This window comes from Oreochromis niloticus, linkage group LG13 (genome assembly GCF_001858045.2).
Source record: "Oreochromis niloticus isolate F11D_XX linkage group LG13, O_niloticus_UMD_NMBU, whole genome shotgun sequence".
NCBI lineage: Eukaryota > Metazoa > Chordata > Actinopteri > Cichliformes > Cichlidae > Oreochromis > Oreochromis niloticus.
In genome coordinates, this window is record NC_031978.2 from 31,293,165 (window position 1) to 31,312,916 (window position 19,752).

Sequence of the window (19,752 nt, forward strand, 5' to 3'; positions counted from 1 at the left end):
GGCCAGCGCTATGGCTCTCGCATGTCTGGCTGTTTCCTCCTGTCGTTGCACCTCCTCCACTACCATTTTTCGACGTTCGGTTACAGATGCCTGTTGCCACCGAGGTGTTACTGCGCCAAGACCAAATCCTCCTCTGCCCTGTTGGACGTGACCCACCACGTCACGATGCCGAAGAGTGGATTTCGCCTGTAGCATAGATGTGGCTGGGGTCCACTTACTCCCTGTTGCTAGGGTGGGAGCAGTACCTCTCACCATGGGGTCCCGGGAGTCCGTGAGTGACATCTCAAGCCTCACTTTTGCACATTTAAACTCCTCAACCAGACTAGTGATAGGCAATGACAGTATCCCGTCTCTGTAGAGTCCAACGCTGCTGAGGCATTTGGGAAGTCTGAGCCACTTCTTAACGTAGGAGCTCACTAGCCTCTGTAGTCGATTGGCATGATTGAGTGAGACTTCGTACATTGTCAATGGCCACAGTAGTCTGGGTAATAACCCAAACTGGAAGCACCACAGCTTCAGTTTCCCTGGGAGTGCAGTGTTCTTAATCCGCTTGAGGTCATCAGCCAAGTTCTGCCTTAGTTGTTCTAGTTGCCACATATCATTGAGGTCTGCATTATACCACCATCCCAGGCTCTTTATGGGCTTCTCTAAGACTGTTGGAATTGGTTCTCCACTGATATAGAATTGCTCGGTTGTCAGTTTTCCTTTTATGATGGAGATGCTGCGAGATTTACTTGGCTTAAACTCCATTCTTGCCCATTCTATGTGTGACAGGTGAGACCTGGAGCCTTGGAACCGCCCCTGGTGGGCGGAGCTGGTCTGTGCTCCTTTCATAAGTGCAGGTGTGGGCAATTAGGTATTCCTCAGCAAACCTGAAGCTGCAAGTGTGTGGTCCAAGTTGGGCAAGTTGGTGTTAACTTCTGTCTATGAAAGTCTGATATGGGTCCTCCCCTAAACTTCTGTTAGAACGGTAGGTACACAAAGATGTACCACTTGAGCTCTGGCTGTTGGCAGAGGTTTATAGTTATGTGCACCCTTGTAGGTGGGAAACATTGCTCCCGTGAGAACGGTGTAGTGGACTTCACCGCCACTGACCCACATTTATTAGGGTGTGACACGAACTTGTGGACAGGTAACAAAACAATTCAGTCGAGGAATATTCCTGTGTTTTATTGTCCAGCATAAGTGATCTCCTGCCTTTTATTCACAGAGTACCGAGCTGCTGCTTTGCCAGGTGGATTTCTGGCTGCGGGCAAAGGACCCGACACATCAGTGTGTTTTGTTTGTTTGTTTTAAACTGGTGTAATTCGACGGACTGACTGCTGCGGCTGTCGATTATTGTTTTGTTTTTTGTTTAAATTTTTTCTGTATCAGTAGGCACCACAGATATTGATTCTTTTAGTATTTTAACCCCTTTTTTATATATATATATTGTCGCGAACGGTGAAGGCGCTGCAGGGAAAACAAATCCTTTTTTTGTCTCGCCGCTTTTGCATGCACAGCGGTGGGCCCGAGTGAAGACGGCACTGAAGAGTTGCCTTTTTCTATAGTGTTTTGCCCATTTGGGGGTTATGTGTGAGTTGCCGTCCCTTTTTAACCTGTGTGCTATGTTGATTTGCTCTTAAACGGTTCCCCGCAGCGCTTGTCCTGTCTCACGGGCAATCATACAGTTTTATCGTTTTTAAACAAGGTAAAGTTTTTAATTGTTTTTAAGTGCCGCTGTTACATTATTACTTTTATTTTGTATTAAAAATTAAACTCTTTTTAACTGACTGTGCGCCTACGGCTCTGTCCTATTTTAAATGGGTACCTACCACGGGTCACAAACGTTTTTCCTGGAGCTTCTGTAGCAGTCACCTAGTACATGGTTTTGTTGTTGTAATGATGGTCATGTTATCCATGTAGGCTCTAATGGGAGGAAGACGAAGGCCACTCTTGAGTCTCTCACCTCCCACTACCCACCGAGATGCCCGCATGACCAACTCCATTGCCATGATAAATGCCAGAGGGGAAATCGTGCAGCCTGCCATAAGTCCAATTCCCAGGTGCTGCCAGGCTGTGGTGGTGTTCTCAGCTGTCACACAAAACTGTAAATCCAGAAAGTAGGTCTTGACCAGTCCTGTGATGTGGTTTGGTACGCTGAAATATTTGAAGGCTATCCACAAGGTGTCGTGCGGAACTGACTCACAGGCGTTGGCAAGGTCTAAAAAGACCACATGAAGGTCTCTTCATTCTTGGCAGTTTGAATCTGGTGCCAGATGACGCTGGCATGCTCCAGACATCCCGAGAAGCCCTGGATGCCGGCCTTCTGCACTGATGTATCAGTAGTTGTTTCTTTGCAGGAAAGTAGATAGTCTTTGGGCCAAGACACTGAAGAAGATCTTTCCCTCTACGTTCAGCAGGCTGATCTGGCGAAACTGTTCTTCTCCATAGGGATCAGAATACCTCCTGCTCTTCGCCAAGCCTTTGGAATCACTCCTTTCTGCCATGCTACCTTCATCAGCTTCCACAGGTATTTGAGGACTCGTGGGGTGTTTTTATAGAGCCTATATAAGATGCCATTAGGTCCTGGGGCTGGTGGTGCTCTTGCCTGCTTCACTACCTTCTCCACTTCACTCCATGTAGGTGGTCTTATGTCCATTTGGTGTTCAGGTGCCTGGATAGGCGGCATATCACTCGGAATGGTAACTGGCTCGTGTCTCTGATAATCAGAGTAAGTTTTCCACAGATGATCTTCCAGGTCTTTTATGGGCATTTTAGAATAGAATAGAATAGAATTCAACTTTATTGTCATTGCACATGTCACAGGTACAGGGCAACGAAATGCAGTTTGCATCCATCCAGAAAGTGCTTTAGTCGTGATATAGATATATTACAATATAAATTAGCAATAATAGAGATGTGTAAGTATATTACAGAAATGGGTCTATTATGGTATGTTATAATGTACACAGTGTGAAGTATGTTATGAATATTCTATAACTATAAGTATGTACAGGCTGTAGTGAGTACAAGCTATGTACAGGCTATGAACAGGATATAAATATGAAATAAAAACTATACAGAAATCTGAGATATACAGCTATACAGAATGTGAACTATGTAAGTTATAAACAGTTGTGGGATTAAAAATTATCGTATGTACAGAATGATTATTTACACAGAATTATACAGTAGTGGTAAAGTGCTAGTGGTTGTGGGTGTGTGTATGTTCAGTCCATGAGTTTAACGTGGGTCAGATGTCAGGAGGCAGAGTTCAGGAGTCTGACAGCTGTGGGGAAGAAGCTGTTCCGGTACCTGGTGGTCTTAGTCCGGAGGCTCCTGTAGCGCCTCCCAGAGGGCAGGAGGGTGAAGAGTCTGTGTGATGGGTGACTGGGGTCTCTGATGATTTTCCCAGCCCTTTTCAGACACCGCTTCCTGTAGATGTCCTTTATGGCAGGAAGTGGTGCTCCGGCGATGCGCTGGGCAGTTTTCAGGACCCTCTGCAATGCCTTCCGGTCCGAGGCAGAGCAGTTCCCGTACCAGACTGTTATACAGTTGGTCAGGATGCTCTCGATGGTGCAGCGATAGAAGTTCACCAGGATGTCTGAGGACAGGTGGTTCTTCCTCAGAGTCCTCAAGAAGAAGAGGCGCTGGTGAGCCTTCTTGACCAGCTTGGAGCAGTTGGTCGTCCAGATGAGATCCTCGGAGATGTGGACTCCCAGGAACTTGAAGCTGCTCACACGCTCCACAGCCATCCCCTTAATGTGGATGGGTGGATGTGGGTCAGCATTCCTCCTGTAGTCCACGATGAGCTTCTTAGTCTTCTCGGTGTTAAGCAGCAGGTTGTTTGTGTCGCACCACTCAGCCAGACGATCCACCTCCTCCCTGTAGGCGGCCTCATCGTTGTCATTGATGAGGCCAATCACCGTGGTGTCATCTGCAAACTTAATGATGGTGTTGGAACCATCAGCAGGTCTGCAGTCGTGGGTGAAGAGGGAGTAGAGGAAAGGGCTCATCACACAGCCTTGTGGTACGCCGGTGTTCATTGTGATTGTTGATGAGCAGCGGTTATCCAGTCGGACATGTTGGGGGCGGTTGGTCAGGAAGTCCAGTAACCATTTGCAGATGAGGGAACTGATGCCCAGGTCTGTCAGTTTCCTGATGAGTTGTGAGGGGTGGATTGTATTGAACGCTGAACTGAAGTCTATAAACAGCATTCTGGCGTAGGTGTTGTTGTTGTCCAGGTGTGAGAGGACAGAGTGCAGTGCGATGGAGACTGCATCCTCTGTGCTCCTGTTCTGGCGGTATGCAAATTGGTGGGGGTCCAGGGTGGGGGGAAGACAGGATTTGAAGTGTGCTAAGACCAGCTGCTCTAAGCAGCTGGTCTTAGCACTAATCTATTTTGAGGCACCAGCTCTTCTCTTCAACAAAAAGGCCCTTAACAAAGTTGTATGGGTTGCTGTAGAAAAGGGTCCTTGTCCATTCTTTCTTCTTACGTTGTCGTCTGAGGTGTTCAGCTCTTCGCAGCTTAGTAAGTTGTTGCTTTATTTCCTCCTGCAGTGCAGTGCGTCCCTCCCTTTCTGTCTCATTGGCCCTCCTCCACTGTTTCCTCAGTTCTCTTCTCTCTTTCACTAATCTATCAATTTCCCGCTGTCTCCTGGACTTTAACTGGTTTAATTGGCCTTTCTGCTTTCAACTGGACCCTTTTGTTGATCTAGTATAAGAGCCAGTTCCGAGTCAATGGTTTCCCACTCTTTTCTCACTGGATCTGGGCCACAGAATCTGATCTTTCCTACCTTACATCTTCCTTTCCCTTGCTGGTAGTGGTTGGCTAGCCTCAGTGTTGGAAGATTCTGTTGGCTGTTTCTGGATGGGCTCTGGGCTGGAACGTAGTGTTGATTGTGGCTGGCTTACATCTATACACAAGTATACTGCTACTGGCTGGATTTGACTGAGTTCCGATCTGGAGACTATGGGGGAGTCTGTACGACAACGAACTTCGAACGGGGTGCTGATGCCCTGAGGACCGTGGGGATTCTCCTGCCTCTGGATTTCAATCGACTGATTTGACTTACTTCTTAAAAAGTATGTGTCAATGCGAGGCCCCTTTCTCAGCTCGCTGAGACACTTTTTCCTGCCTTGGTGGATTTTAAGGCCCATGTCAGTTGCTAGTTTTGACCAGCCACAAATGCAGTTCTGCAGCTTCTTTCCTACCATCATTGATGGTAATGATGGCTGAGCCAACACAGACAGTGATGGATGTGGACAGGATAGACTGCATCATGGCGGTGTAGAAGATGACCAGCAGTTGCTGTAGCAGGTTGGCCTTTCTGAGTTGCTGCAGGAAGTATAACCTTCTGGAAAGAGTCTGTATGTGAGGATGGTGTTGTCATCGGCAAACTTCATTATTTTCACAGATGGTTCTTCTGAGGTGTGGTAATTTGTGTGAACGGAGAAGAGCAGTGGGGAGAGAGCACACCCCTCAGGGATGCCGGTGCGTGCTGATGGTCTATGTGTCGAATGTGATGCTCCTCAGCCTCACCTGCTGCTGCCTGTCCTGCCTGTCTGAAACTCCTAAAAATAACTTTTGGCTCAATAATCTTTTTCTCTCATGATTGGCAGATAGTTTACTGTGGTTTTCTTTTGAAAACTGCTGCTTTCTAAGGCAAAATATTACTAAAATATGGCAAGAAAATGCTACCTGAAAAAAATCTGGACAGTTTTTCATGAGAGAAAGCCAGCTCGTCAGCACATATCTGCAGTCTGCCATGGTCCTGAGTCTTCTCCATATGTTCCATGGGTCATTGTTCTTGAACTGCTCCTCAATGCATATCCTGTACTTAAATTTTAACCTCAGCAACTTAACCACCTGCAGCGTTTTGGGTTTCGAACAGTACCATCCATCCACGGTTTCGATTAGGAAAAACCTTAACAGTCTTAGTGGGTAGGACAGCATGAGTGACCTGGCCTGAACCATCAGGTCTGTAGTCTGGGATGAGTTCAACAGAGATACAGTCAGACAGGCCTAGATGTGGGGCTGCAGCTGCCTTATGTTGCAGTAGACCTGATCCAGAATATTTTTGTCCCTTGTTAGAAAGTGTATGAATTTAAGGAATTTGAGTAACACAGTCTTAAGTTCTGCATGATTAAAATCTCCAGCCACAATCACACTTGCCTCAGGATTGGCATTCATCAGTCTGCTTATCCGGTAGTGCAGCTCCTCCAGAGCGACCTTATTATTAGCTTTTAGTAGAATATAGACAGCAACGATCAGAATGGAGCACAAGTCTCTTACCAGCTTGTATGTTCTGCAAATAACTGCACACAGTTTCGGGATGTTGTTATCCAGCCAGCTCTCGGTGACGATTGCAACACAACTGTCCAGACCTTGATAGGCGATGCATAGCTGAAACTGATCTAGCTTGTTGGTGAGGGACCTGGCATTAGGAACAAAAAGGCTGGGGAGAGGGTCTGTATGGGTTAGCTCGTAACCTAGTGTGTAAGCCGCTTATCCTGCTCTGCCTTTGGTGTTGCCTCCGTCTCTTGGGCCACAAAGGAGAGATGGTGAAATTCTTTTCTATCCCTTGTAGCTCTGGTGGGATAAAATTCTGCCTCGAATGCACAAATTGGATGTTCTGATTGTTAATTTGTAGTAATTCTGCCCGCCCATACTGTGTAAGTGATGCAACTGGCAGACTGGACAACAAAAAGCATGTCTTTATCCTGTCTTTCTTCTTGCAGCAGATGGCCCCGCCCCTCCCTGAGCCTGGTTCTGCCGGAGGTTTCTTCCTGTTAAAAGGGAGTTCTTCCTTCCCACTGTCGCCAAAGTGCTTGCTCATAGAGGGTCATATGATTGTTGGGTTTTTCTGTGTATGTTTATTGTAGGATCTACTTTACAACATAAAGCACCTTGAGGTGACTGTTGTTGTGATTTGGTGCTGTATAAATAACATTGAATATCATTATATATGCTCAACCTTTGAATCATAAACTCTTGTGCAAATTGGAGACAGTCATGCAAAAAGCCTGTGCTGATTTGAGACACAATAATCAAATGTCAGAAAGTTGTCTCAATAAACAGACACTATTAAAGCTTTCTGCTTTGCTGGAAGTTGTTCAGGGATACTTGGTGATGATTATCTGTGTCAGATGTGATGATGTTGGTTGGGAGAGGGATCTCCAAAGCTTACATCAAAAGTAAACAAGTTTTTTCCTGGCATTTTCCTTCTTTGGTTACATCTCTATCCATCAATTTTAATGACAGTCAACTAAGAATAATAATCTTTCATCAGCTAATAAACAGTCATAGAGATGTCCAAAAGTTGAATCTGTTCATCTGGACGCTACGTCCAGATGAACAGATTCAACTTTTGGTTCAACTTTGTCCAAAATCTCCAACTTTTGGAGATTTACTTTCCTGGATGATTGAGAATGCATCAAGAAGTCATAGAGATGGTTCAATTCAATTTCAATTCAATTCAGTTTTATTTATATAGCGCCAAATCACAACAAAAGTCTCCTCAAGGTGCTTCATAGGTACAGAGAAAAACTCAACAATCATATGACCCCCTATGAGCAAGCACTTTGGCGACAGTGGGAAGGAAAAACTCCCTTTTAACAGGAAGAAACCTCCGGCAGAACCAGGCTCAGGGAGGGGCGGGGCCATCTGCTGTGATTGGTTGAGTTGAGAGAATGTCCATTTAATGAGCTGTGAAGCTAGTCCTGTTCATCCTTTCATTCCCTTGCAGTCTTATGGGTGTTATGGTTTATTTACTATGAATATTATGATCCAGTGTGTTGTCTTTGTGGCAAATAAAACTCAGACTACAGATGTATGCAGATGATAAAATTGTCTGCAACCAGAACTAGATGAAAGCATACATTCCTATGCAAAAAGAACAATTACACAATTATTTAGGATTACTAATTACTATAATGACACCCTTCACTTTGGGGTTAGTGTTAGGCAGGTACAATTCTTGGCTGGGTTTAGTAACAGCTCCACAAAATCAGTGTATTGTCCTCTGCAGTAATGAATACACAACTGTGTGCATTGAAGGGGTTGTAATCTTAACAACCTTTAATTGACTAAACTTTTGTTCAGCATGCAAAAGAAACATGGCTACATCAATTCTGCACCAAATAAAAGTGGCTTCACGCAGATTGGGGCCCCAGTTGCTGTGACAAGCTGGATGATTGATCACCAAGTGCAGTGATTCTCTAACCTGATCAGAGAAATTACTGTGGCGACTGCCGGGCCATCTGAGCCACCACAAAATTAAATCCACCGAGCTCATCATCTTAGTGACACTCTTGCAAAGACACACACACAACTCTTTCTCACTCATGTCAACACATACTGGGAACTCATCTACACTCAGTCACTCTCTTCTTCCATCTCTGTAACACACACACACTCACGCACGCACACACACACGCACACACACACACACACACATTCTCCTCCTGTCTTTTCCACACATACACAGAAAGAGAAACTCTACCAGGGCCTCAGGGGGCTCCAAGCACCAGATGATAGGAACAATGGGGGGACATGGAGACATATTAATGTACTAAACACTTAATGAACCTCCATCTAAAGCAGAGAGCTGAGGCACAGGATGGTAAGGAGAGGGAATGAAGACGAGGGGAGGAGGGAATAGTGTTTATTAGTTTACAGCAGATTAATGGGGATAATCATTTAAGTGATGGAGATGGATTACCCTCTCAAAGCTGGCCATAGCTAAACACACTTACCCACATACAGCCACAAAAACACTCCTTCGCGCAGCTGATAAACCAGGTGTGCATATATATGTGTGGATGGTGTAGATTCACTGATACATGCTACGTAGGAAAGATAATTTTCTTTTCTTTTGGTCACATATAGAACAGTCGTGTCATCCACACCTTACGTGATGCAGTTGGTGTTGACTGAATTGAACTGCATCACACTGGTGGACCATGAGAAGACATGCCGTTGAAGAGTGGTGTTAACTTTCATTGTTAGATTTAACAAGGAAAATTAGCATAACAAAAATGCACAAGTAGGAGTAGAAACTGTGGGATGATTGACAAGCATAGCAGTCATTTATAAACAAAGACACAGCAAGCTCATTTCAATAATGGCAAACAGGAGCTGTGCAAATTAATAGGTTAAAAAAAACAGTGAGGAAATTTAGATGAACGAGATGCAGCCTAAAGAAAATGAATATTTTTTTGAAATGTGAAATTCAATAAGGAATAGCTGGGAACTGTGTAGGGTCTTGTAGGTTGAAACTGAATTAGTACAAACTATTCCACTGTATGAACCTGAAATCTGTGCGGTACAAGTGACCTGTATGACATTTAGAAGTCAAAATACAATTAACTGTAAAAGTAGAAAATGGACACAGGCGAGGGTACCTGGACCTGGGATATAGAGTATGTTTGGGGAGTGTGATTGTGTGTACAGTGTCTATTTCTGTCTGTCTCCACGTCGGGTGAGTCCTGAATATTTGCTTATGTGTATATGGGGGTGGGAATGCACGTTTGTGTCTGCGTGCGCCTGTTCATCTGTGTCTATATGTCAGCTTGGGTCTTAGATTCCACCTCTCTGGGAACATCTCAGGCTCTCCAAGATATGGAGGCCTATCTCCCCCCACCACACTCCCCGCCGGTGGCTGATACCCTCAGACGTTGGTGCGTTGATGGTTCTTGGTCTCTGGGCCTGTGGCTCGGTCCTCTCTGGCACAGCTGGCTGCCGGCAGAGCCCGCGGGCACGTCACTGCAACCCCCTCTGGCCTCTGCTCCGTGGCTGCTGGGTGACCCCTCGCCTAAGGCTCTCCTCAGCTCTTCCCAGGAGGGTGGCACAGTTGCCCCTTTGGTGGTCCTCCTTGGGTCCTCGTACTCTGGGGCCTCTGGTTGTCTGGGGCCTGGATCTCCTGCATGCCTGCTTCATGCCCTGGGGGACGGGGCTATGACTCCCCACACTCCCTAGCAGATCGTTACATGGAGAAACCTTTTGAATACAAGCGTGCTGATCCACACAGGTGTTCACAGACACAAACTACACCTTTCTTGGCTGCTACCTCAAAGCACATTGTGCGCTGTTGATCTTGCGTGCTGCACAATCACATTTAATTTTTAGTATCTACTGTTATCTACTGTTAGCTAGTTTATTGTGATGTTGTTGTATTTATTATGTTGCTCTTTTTTGTTTGTTTTCTCTTCTGTTTTTTTTCTTCTCTCGACAGGTGATCCAGGTGTTTTTTTTTCTTTTTTGTTTGTTTCCTTTTCTCTCTCCCCTCTATTTTGTCTTTCTCTCCCTCTCTTTCTTTCATTTCTTCTTTCTCCCTGTCCTATCCCCCAATCATGTCTGTCCCGTCTGTAACAACTGAAAATAAAATAAAAATAAATACATAATTATAATGAAAAAAAAGAAAGAAAATGGACACAGTCTCTTGTATATGCTGCGGGCTGTATGGGGCCTGCAGGCTGGTATCATTGAAAACAATACCAGATAAAATTTAGACAAAAATGAATGCAGTCATATTAAAAGCGGCAACCTTCATTGATTTCCAATATCAAGTAAACAAACAAAAAAAAAGAAATAACTTGAACGTTCATCTGTGTCTCTGCACTGCTCAGAAAAATAATGTTTATTTAATAAAATGTTTCACTGTTGGCTGATCTGAGGTGATCCAATCAAACTTCACTGCAGTGATTTAGGACAATTTAGGGGGGAAGTGATGCATATTTTCTGAGAAAAATATTTGATGTAATGTGTTTGTATTTCTTGAAATTTCCTTAAGCTTTATCCTTATTAAGCCAAAGTGAGCTAGGCTTAGCTAATTCTACTTTCATCTACATATGAATCAAATTTACAGACTAGGTTTGGATATCTGCTATCACTTCCAACATAAATGAAGACAGAAAACTAAACAGCAGTGACGTTTGTAGGGTTATTCAAGTTGGGCTAGCTGCTATATAATGATGTGCTAAAGATCTATGTTAGCATGACATAAACACAGTGAAGCTGGAGGATGAACGCTAACTTTTTCCCACTCGATAAAAGTTAACGTGAGGGTTCCCGATGGTTAGGGACAAATGCAATCGCATGGCAGGATGCTGTAAACGGACCAAACTTCAGTCAGGAGAACAACTGAGATAATCCATCCACAATACCAGGTTAGTCATTCATATACTGCTGCATGGGCTGGGCTGTAGTTACATCGTAAGGTTTTAAAAACTGAGCTTCAAAATGGACAGTGATGATAAAAACAGAGAGGCCGACAGTGATCACTGACTGTTTTTAGGGCCTTGTTCAGATTAAATAGAACAAGATACAAAACATTAAAACATGTTAAAAACACAACAGCCTTAATAAACAGAGAGTAGTTTGGACCCGGAAGCAGGATTCATCAGGTCATCACTTAAAGACCGGATATCACACCTGCTGTTAATGTTGTAATGCAGTACAGATGTTATTATTATCACTTCTCACATCTTGTTTATAGATAGATAGATCTGTATTGTCACTGTTAAAAGAACAATGAAACTGTTTGCATCTCTCTGTAGGTAGCATGTAGATTTATGACTGACAGGGACTAGAAAGAGAGAGCAGATTCCTCCTGTATTGGGTTCACTTCATTGGCTTCCTGTTAAATCCAGAATTCAAAATCCTGCTCCTCACATACAAGGTCTTAAATAATCAGGCCCCATCTTATCTTAATGACCTTGTAGTACCATATCACCCTATTAGAGCACTTCGCTCTCACACTGCAGGCCTACTTGTTGTTCCTAGAGTATTTAAAAGTAGAATGGGAGGCAGAGCCTTCAGTTTTCAGGCGTGTCTTCTGACAGACCCCCTGTCTACTTTTACAATTAGGCTCAAACTTCCTTTTTGCTAAAACGTATAATTAGGGCTTGATCAGGTGACCCTGAATCCTCCCTTATGTATCCTGCCTTAGGCCCAGGCTGCTGGGGCTTCCCATGATGCATGCGTTTCTTCTTCACTCACTTTTGTCACTATGTAGTTCCCTCAAAACACACTTTGCATTTAACCATTTATTATTATTATTATTGTTAACCTCTAACTGTCTTTCACAGTGTGCCTTTTGTCCTGCCTTCCTCCCCTCACATTCAACCAGTGGTGGAAGACGACCATCCTTCCTGACTCTGGTTCTGCCAGAAGTTTCGTGCAATTAAAAACAAGCTTTTCCTTCCTACTGTTGCCAAATGTTTGCTGATTGTTGGGTTTTATCTTTTATTATTTTGAGGTCTTTACCTTACAATATAATGCACTTTCAGGGAAATGTTGCTGTGATTTGGTGCTATAAAAATAAAGTTTCCCTAACTGAATTTGCAAACTTTGTTACTACCTGTCACCTGGATTTTTTGTTTCTTCTAATTCTTCTTCAATTCAATTTCAATTCAATGTTTTATTTGGCACCAAATCACAACAACAGTCGCCTCAATGCGTTTTATATTGTAAGGTAAAGACCCTACAATAATACAAATAAAGGTCAGTTTTTTGTTTATTCAACTCTGTCCTTTGAGTCTGCATTTTCCACTTTTTCCCTTACTTGCTTTACAGATGGCTGTACATACTCACTACTGTACATCTCTGCTGCCTACATCTACACATATTGATAATGATTTTTGAATAAAAATATCTACTTTTGATCCATAAAAGACCTGTTGGCACCGATTTTAAGCTCCCTTCTCCCTGTTCTCCTCTCTCTTCCTTAATGATATGGACTCTTAAGGACTTAACAGCCACTTCTTCTTTTGTCTGCTAGGAGAAGTGTTGTCATCAGTTGTTTTTTTAGGGTAGACTGTACACTTTGCCAAAATATGCCAAATTATTAGCTAATAGGTTTTAGGGTTCCATGATTTCAGCGTGTGAGATTAAGTGTAGTTCAACTAAACTTAATCTCACAATCCCAAATTTTGTGTGGAGCACAGATTAACACTGAGTGATTTTTCCCTCAGATTTCTTGATGAATTGGGCAGACGCTGCCATCAACAGCTAGCAGAAACTACCCATTACTCTAACTTTTTAAGTGGTGTTTATATGGAACACTTGTGTGTGGATCCTTGCTGTAAACTAAACTCAGCATCAGTCTGATTTACTCTGCTCTAATCCAAACGGTTCAGGAAGGCTATTTACTCACACTGTGTACCCCTGTAACCCTGGAAATATAGGAGACAGGGGAGATGGGGGTGGTGTGTATGTGTGGTGGAGAAAGTGGGGGATGCTGAAAACAGAAGAACAGATTTTTTTCTTCTGTGTGTGTGTGTGTACGCGTGTGCGTGTGCGTGTGCATGTGTATGTGTACATATGCAGTGGTACCTGTGCTCTGTCTCAATCTGTCAGCTGCTCTGACACTGAGATCTATCTTGCAACAGTGGGCAGGAGACAGGAAAAACAAAATAGAGGAGGGTAATTAAACCACTTGGTGGATGGCGTATGTGTGTTCATGTGTGTGGGAGTGTAGTGTCTATTTTTTATGTATTTTTCTCTGTACTTCTGTTTCAACATTGTGTGTTTATATGTCTGAGTGTCAGACTGAATGTCTGTTTATATGTGTCTCTATGTGTGTGTGTGTGTGTGTGTGTGTGTGTGTGTGTGTGTGTGAGAGAGAGAGGGGGAGACACTTTTATTGCCAGTGAATGGAAGCAATATTTTGTCTACCAGAGAATAGACATGGTTGACAAAATGTTGCCCTAATTTTCTTCAGGGAGCAGCGAGTCTTTCCATCAACTCCACATCAATGCTAAACTCAATCACCTCGCAGGGTGAGTGACAAACTCTTACCATGGTTCATATTTGCATTAGCCTAATGTTTATTTAAAGCAGCAAAACAAAAGTAATTTTTATATTACTGACCTGGCTGTCACTGAAGTCAGGAGCAGGTTAGTTTGAGGAGTGGAGCAGTGTTTGCTGTAAGCCATATCGGCTAAATGTTGGAATTTCTTTAGGTTTCATTAATACTTAAGTCATTTAATGCTCCACATGGAGGATCATTTGAGTCCTGATAAAACAGAGAAGACTGGTGGACTCCAGCTTTACCTCTAATTGCTGGTGACAGTTTAAGGGAACTGCAAAAATTCTTGAGGTTAAGAGAAAGCCTGCTTGTATTTAAAATATTGTGTGTTTGGTTCTGAGTGTAGAGTTTTGAGTGTGGAATTTCATAACGGCAAGAAGAGGATTTCCAGTCTGTATCAGTAATGACATAGACCTGGCTCATGGGCCCAGTAAATGCTTTAAACAAATTCTTTTGATTTGCAAAGTTGCAAATAATTTGCCAATAAATACTCGCCACTAAATACAGAGGTCCATGTCAGGTCCAGGACACACTGATGAGAAGTGGGCTAATGGAACAAGAAGGCATAAGTAGACAAAGGTCAGTGCGCCCCAGGGTGGCTGTGGCTACAATGTAGCTTGCCATCACCAGTGTGTGAATGGGTGGATGACTGGTTGTGTAAAGCGCTTTGGGGTCCTTAGGGACTAGTAAAGCACTATACAAATACAGGCCATTTACCAAAGGATGAGAACAGGGAACTCTTGGAATGCAATTACCCATGTAATACATGTAATAAAGGAGTTACATGAAGAGGATGTGGGCCCTATGGATTCTTATGGACTCAACAGCTAGACTAACCTGGATGCAACTCGTAGCTTAGTGTTCCAACTTCTGGAAGAAGTAGCCCCCATCACACACAGAGATTAATGAGATTCAACACAAATGCTACAGCAAGGGGGAGCCAGGACAGATATGATCATCCCTAACCTCTGAGATTGGCTATCAAGCCCCAAGAACAACTGGTATATTGAAGGCATTGAATGCGATAGCAACTAACCTATAAGAGAGGATCATGCGATCTTGTGTTACCTAAGAAGAACCATTCCTGAGGCCTTAGAACCACCTAAAAGGCCTTACAGAGTGACACCAGCAAGGAGAATAAACCAGCTGTTCTCCCATGAACCATCCAAGGTTTACTCTCAGTGGCAGGGGACCAATATAAGAACAGCCCCATCAAAGCTAGAAACAGAACACATAATACCAATTCTACATCACAAGTGGATCTAAGCACAGACCACAGCAACCTCCAGTTACCATCACAGAAATCCAAGAAAGAGTTGGACAGCACCGGGCCTGACACGATTCACTTACTTCATTCATTCGAGTCCAAAGGAACCTTGTGTTCTAGATGATTAAGATTTAATTGTGATGATCATCTTATTCTCTTACAACCACACCTAATGTAACTGAACATACATGCTGATTCCTGCCATTTCCATTTCCATATCCATACAAGGTCTACCAGATTACTGTGGAGATGCTGCATCCTACATAACATCACAGTGCACAATGGGATTCACAATGATGTGGCTGAAGAACGGAGAGAATGGAGGAATCTTGTCAGGCATGCGAAGTTTTATTAGGAGCCTTTTTTCAGCTTTTAATTTGCTTGATAGTGAAAAGGTGCTGTTTAGTTTTTGTTCCTACCCCCCCCCCCCCACACACACACACACACATTATTCCATAATAATTTTATTAAACTTAATTAACATAATACAATTTTTACAATTTTAGGACCATGGACAGTGCATCGGCTTTCTACCGTTTTCTCACGAGCTGTGCTCTTACATATTAATAGCTGTTATTAGCTATACCAATTTAGCTGCAAGGACGAAGTATAGCTCATCAACACACACACACACACACACACACACACACACACACACACAAACAGTCATTCAGTCTAAAACTCAGACATAAACACTCAATGACTCCTCCACAAAGTTTTTAAAACTTTTGTTTAACTAAGCAAATCCAGCATAAAAAACTGTGGTACTGTGAACACAAACAGTCACTGAGTATAGAAATATACTTGTTAATTGGGCATTTCCAGTTTGCTTTACCTGTTTTAAGGGATGCGACTTGTTTTAATACAAGAATACTGTAGAACCCAATGTCAGTATAGCTGCATGCCTTACAATCCTACATCAGAGCCAATTCCAGTGTGAGAACAGGTGGAAGGTTTGGTTCCAGTTATTTTTCCAAGGATACCCAACAACATTTCATTTTTGGATTGTTGAGCTTGTAGTGTTTTGCCACACTAGATACTGTCAGGGCCTGGGTCTAGGGACCCAGGGCTCATGTATCTTTGTGTATATATATGTTTATTTTTCCATGTGGTGTTTTGTTTTCTCTCCCTTTTCTCCTGGTCTCTCCGTGTGTACTTCCGGATGTTTCGGGTCACCTGAGGGATCCCGACCCCGGAAGTGTTTCTGCGGTAGAGGCAGCCGCTCGTCATCCACAGACAGGTGCAGCAGATTACGCTCGTCAAGGCAGCTGTATTTAAGACTGTGGCTGAGTGCAGGCCGATGCTGGATCCTTGAGTCAAAACTCGTCAGGACAGCCGTGGACTTTTGTGTAAACCCTCGTGAATGAAGATTTGTTGCTAATCTGAGTGTGTTTATGTGTTACCAGGAATTGGAGAGCGGAGTGTGTTTTTGAAGTCACGGTGTGGGAACAGGAGTTTTTGGAGTCGCTACCTTTTTCACCTTTCACAGACATCTGCACTATGTGGGATTCAGGGAGAATCGCCACGGGGCCACAGTGCCAGGATTTGTATATAGTTGTGTTTTTCCACTCTCTGTCAATAAATCCACTGTCCATTATAAAGAGTCCTGCATTTTGGGTCCTACTTTCACTGCTACTCCACGGTCTGCCGTCGCAGCCCGTGACAGATACTTCTGCTCTCAGATCTAGTGTTTGGGTCTCAAGTGCTATAGCATCTCCTCGCATGTCTTGCATACTTGCTGATATGAGCTCGAGTTGATTCACTAAACTGTAAACAGTCAAGGGTGTTCCTGTTCAACTAGAGTATTTCACTCACAGGGCCTCCACCAGTCTCATTAGTCAACACCTTGGTGTACCCAATTTTTGATTTTGTCTGTTGCCTTAGATCAAGACACCTTTTTAAAATGTCCTTAGCAGAGTGCTTTTTCCACCCACTGCATTCATCCTTTCTAAACTAGACTGCAAAATAGCTCTCTGAGGCCAGACTAAACGTTCTGATTTTGGAGGAGACGATTAACTGTTGCACTAGTCAACTGTAGGACCTCCAGTTTGTATGCAGAAAATGTTTCTTTACACTGCATCTCTTTATATGTCATTAATGTGGTCCACACGAGACAGTGTGTGACCTATATTTGCATGCTTTTCTGACTGTAATTAAATAGCTGTGCATGTCTTGTTATTAAATCACCTACAGCTGAACATCATCTTTAAGTTTGCAAAGTTGTTCTACATTGCACAGATCTGGGCATATTTGGCATATATATTGTAATTGTAACTTAATTTTGTTGGAGTTGTTGGTTCTTCCCTCAGAGCAAGTTGGCCTAACATGATATTAGCATGTAGCTGTCCCAAAAATGTAATATGCAAGAATAAAAAAAACCTGACACTATACTATTTATACTGTTTTTATACTAGACAGTATAAAGTTTGAACTCAGTGAATGAATCTAAACATCTTTAGCTTAAATGCAAATTTATCTCTGGTACACAATCTGACCATGAGCACCACAGCCACTCTGCACCAGTCCAACACAGAGCTTTACTGTGAATTCATGACATTAATGCAAGCTAACCTGTTGATCCTGGACAAAACTACCAAATATTTTAATGCAACACAAGTTCCTATATCTTAGTTTGTTTTGCAGAACGTTTCACAATATGAAAATCCATAATTTATTAAAACACATTGTCTGTGAAGGTTCTCAGTCATCCAGGTGATGGTAATCTAGGGAGCTTGACAGAAAAGTTACTGTACTTTTTTAAGTTTCTTGAATATGTCTTGTCTGAGAAGCTTTTTCAGTTCTAAGAGCAACTGGTGGAGAGTCCCAGTTTTTTAAGCCCTTGGGAGTGTCCCTAAAAGGGGTGTTGATCTATTGATCATCTGCCTAATCAGACGAGCCAATGTGTGAAAACGGGTGTGGGTAATTAACTAGAAGAAGAGGACTCTCCACTTCCATGAACAAATTTGAGTCTATTAAATAGATTTGATACAAACCACTGCAGCAGAGTACCTTACCTACAGCGTGCTCTAATCGCTGCGATGAAATATTATGATCAACAGTATCGAACGCTGCACTGAGGTCTAGCAGGACAAGCACTTTACTGTACTTAATACTGTAAAGCATTCCTTTGGGTCTAGAAAAATCATTAAAAGGTATTTCAGATTGGACTTTCTCATTTTAAGACAGGAAGATTTTGTGATATGCATTTGAAAAGAGTTCCAGTCCAATTTAATTCAATTTTCATTTTGTTAAAAGTCAAGTAAAAAGCCTAGCTAGATGTTTAAGGTCTCTATTGAAATCGGCATCGGCCTTGAATAGAGGCGCTATGAAAATAGAGAACACTCAAAACTGCAAGAACTACAACAAACTAAGTCAAACAGAAAACATTAAACAGAAATTAAAAGTCCAAAACTCCAATCCACCGTCTGTGAATGGCAATATATGATGAGTACCAATGACTAACATATGATCAAGTAGTAAATACATTTGAAGGTTATCTAGGCAACTGAAGCCTGGAATGTCCACAACTGACCGGGTTACAGCTTCAAAGTGATGTGTCACAAGCAAAGTGCTTCTGGGTTATACACAGCTGGAGTCAGAAGGACCAAAGAAGTCGAGACCATCAGAGCTGAATAGCTATTGCCCTGACATCACAAGCGATGAAGGTTCTGGAGTGAATAGTCTTGACTGAACTAAGACCACAGATGAAAATGTTTCTTGATGCTCTGCAGTTTGGATACAAACCAAATCTACTTTAAGAGAAGCTACAGGAAATGTCAGTAAATACCATCTCATGGAATACAGACTACCTGAGAGATATCCCACAGTATGTAAGACTAGGTAGTGTTCTTTGTGATTTGGTAATGTGTATTACAGAAGCACCATGTGGTATTTTGCTGTCTCCAGTCCTGTTCAACTTGTAGATTTCAGACTTTCACGACAGCTCTGGCTACAAAATTCACAGATGATTCTGCAATGTTTGGATGAATAAGTAATGAGCAGGAGGAAAAGTATAGAGCAGTAATGTGGAGTGGTCTTAGAGAAATAATCTAATTCTGGATGTGAATAGGACCAGAGAAATGGTGGGAAATGAGATGAGGATGGCCATCTGTCTGACCTTGGGCAGAATGTTGATAAAGTTAAGAAGTAAAAGTACCTGGGTGTCCACATCGACAGCAGGCTGAAGTGAAAAACCAACATAAAGGCTTTATACACAAAGGTGATGGACAGGCTCTTTCTCCTTGAATGTGTGCAGCAAAATGCTGAAGATTTGGTGTTGTAGTCCCAATGCTTTGAGTTTTGTGGGATGTTTTGAGCTCATAATTTATTTTTGGGATTTTGAGATCTGGCTTATGTTTGAGTTCTCTGTCTAGTTCTATCAGAATGGTATTGCTTCTTTTTGCTTCTGAGTTTGTTTGTTTCCAGTCTGCGCTTCTCATTAGTTTATGTAATATTTAGTTATCAATTGTTTTAATACTTTTCCATTTTCCCAGTTGTGTCCGTGTGTCTGTCTGGTCTTCATTTGTCCCATCTCCTTTATTGTCTGGTTTCCCTGTTTGTTCTGTTTGTATGTCTTAGTCTTGGTTTTTGTGTTAGTCACTTCCTGTTTTATTTTGACAGCCTCTTGTCTTGCGTGTGTGCTGTTCAGTTTTACTTGGCCTGTTTCTTTAGTTACATTCTGGTGTGTCTTCC

General features: G+C 42.8%; 1 long non-coding RNA gene across 1 annotated transcript; it reads left to right on the plus strand.

Annotated features, from left to right (window-relative positions):
• The first annotated feature begins 790 nt into the window (after window positions 1–790).
• Window positions 791–1,741, plus strand: LOC109204773 (uncharacterized). Its single transcript, XR_002064268.2, has 3 exons — window positions 791–970; window positions 1,043–1,132; window positions 1,211–1,741. It is a non-coding gene; the product is annotated as an uncharacterized LOC109204773 (long non-coding RNA).
• The last annotated feature ends 18,011 nt before the right edge of the window (window positions 1,742–19,752 follow it).